Below are 2361 nucleotides of genomic sequence, written 5' to 3'. Positions count from 1 at the left end.
GGGGGGGGGGGGGGGAGCGAAGAAAGTACACCAGAGTACAGCAAACATAAGGTTCTTAGGCAGCCCAGACCATTTGTGGAGAATGATGTCCTTGAAGGAGACTGAAGGAAGTTGGTCACTGGCCCAGGGAGGCAAACACTAGGGTCATTAAAACACCTCCTTGGAGAAAACAGGAGAAGTAAAGAGCAGGCTGATGGCAGCCTGCTGTACAACCATTTGTACGTGACTGCTAAGCTGGATGAGGGCCTGGAGAGGGACACTCTAGGGGCTCGCCCTCACCTGTAACTTGGGTGAAGATAAGAAGGTGGCTGGTCACCCCTGACGATGAGGTGAAGCTGGTTGCAAAAGTGAGTACTTTGAAACCACAGGGTCAAGATTAAAAATAAACACAAAGCTTCATAGGTGAGAACAGTGGACAATGGACTAGATCTAATAGAGATGAATGGAACATTCTGCCTTGGATCCAAAAAATCAACTGCAGGCAGAGAAAGGGGAGAGAACGCTTAGCATATGCAATGTGCAAAAGGCTTTTATAAACAATACATAAAATAAGTTAGCAATGTGACATTAGTTATCAGAGAGCTAACGTGATCTGAGGCTGCACAAAGAAGCTGCTGTATGGTGTCTTCCTACTTACTTGGGAGCAACCAATGAAGAGAGACGATAAGGGGAAACAGGATTGAAATTGTATCTGATGCTAGTATCAAGTCCTTAGAATCTGATTCACAATTTACTGGCTGTATTACATAACCCCTCTGTGCCTTAGTTTTATCACACGTAAAATGATAGCTACCTCAGTGGGTTATTGTGAGAATTAAATGAGTTAATACTTATCAGATGATTAAACAGTGCCTGGCATATAGTATGCATTATGTAAGAGTATGCTCTTTTTATTATTTATGTGGTGTTTTATCATTTATAAAGTACCTTCATATAAATGAACTCATCTGTTCCTCACATGAGGAAGCCAGAGGATTTATCATCCTTTCCTTACATTTGAAGAAACTAATGTTCAGGTTATGCATTTTGCCCACTGGGACTAAGCTCTAAGAAACAGAGACAGACTCACCCAAGTTGTCTGCCCGCTTGTCAGCCACACTTTCTACTCTACTCCGCTGCCTCAGTTTCTGGATGGGAGCTGAATGCTGGGCCGTAGCCAGGCTCTGGGTATAACGGGGTCCTCCAAGAGGACGCTTACCCAAGAGTTCCTTCCTCTCACTCTGGTCAGGCCTGGCTGGGTTTGAGTTGGTGAAAGGTTACGGCTGAATGCTTTGGGTCTCATCCCATACGGACCCAGAAATCTGGCAGTGTACAGGGAGGAACAGGTACAGGGAGAGACCCCTCTCACCAAAGGAGTTAAAGACTGACCGTGGTGAGTAACTGAAATGTCTAAAAGAAGAAAGGAGAAGGGTTGAAGAGAAAAAAAAAAAGTGAGGAGGAAAAAAGGCAGGACAGAAAAGGAAATAGTGATAAATGCTACCCACAAATGCTCCAGCGGTCACTCTGAACCTATGCAGTGAGCCAACTACACTCCATTTACAGGGATGTTAGAAGAGAGGGTGGGGGAGTGGGAACGGCAGGGGGAGCGTGGGAAAGGAGCCAAAACAGGCCAAGAGAGAATAGTTTATGGGTCTGGAAGGGTTCTACCTTGGGCCATAAGACTACATTCTGCCTCCTGAATCTGGTGCCCTGTTGACAGATCAGATTACGTGGACTGGTGCCCAGAATATATCAGTTTGGTTCCCTGAAAACACTGCATTTCTGGTTAGTGGAAACTTCTCACCAATACCACATTCTCTCCAGAAAGCCTAGCTTGGGAAGCCAATTACAATAGAATCTGACCCCCAAAAGGGATGTGGCATTCTTGTTCTGATTTTTTGGAGACTAGAATCCCCAAACCAGAGAACTTCTCAGTAGAAAGTATATAATATGATAAGAGTTTGATGCCAAGGCTGAAGGACGAATCAAGGTTCTCCTCATACAAATGACCTTTGGGGATCACAACTCTCCAGACCTCCTCTCTCACCCAAATGGGGAGGCAGTGATTCCTTATTTTGCCATCCTGGGTAGTGACCGTAGTGAGAGCTTGGCTCTGGGGCTAAACAAAGACAAAGAGCAGCCTGGCCAGCCTTGCAGTCAGACATCAGCTCATCAGAAGTCGTCGAGGGAGCTTTGAAAGCAGCCACAGTGCTGGGATCATTCAAATTTTTCCCAGCCAGAGTACAGAAACTCAAACTATGTCAATGGCGAGCATTCCAATTCCGTACAAGTTTAGGGAGACATTCTCTGAGATGTTATGGGCTTTGCAGTAGCCCAAGGAAAAGCCAGGGCTAAAACTCAGACCTGACTATCTGTTGTAAA

Source organism: Lipotes vexillifer, unplaced genomic scaffold (assembly GCF_000442215.2).
Source record: "Lipotes vexillifer unplaced genomic scaffold, Lipotes_vexillifer_v1.1 scaffold1329, whole genome shotgun sequence".
In the NCBI taxonomy this organism is placed as follows: domain Eukaryota; kingdom Metazoa; phylum Chordata; class Mammalia; order Artiodactyla; family Lipotidae; genus Lipotes; species Lipotes vexillifer.
This window is presented reverse-complemented; position numbering follows the sequence as displayed.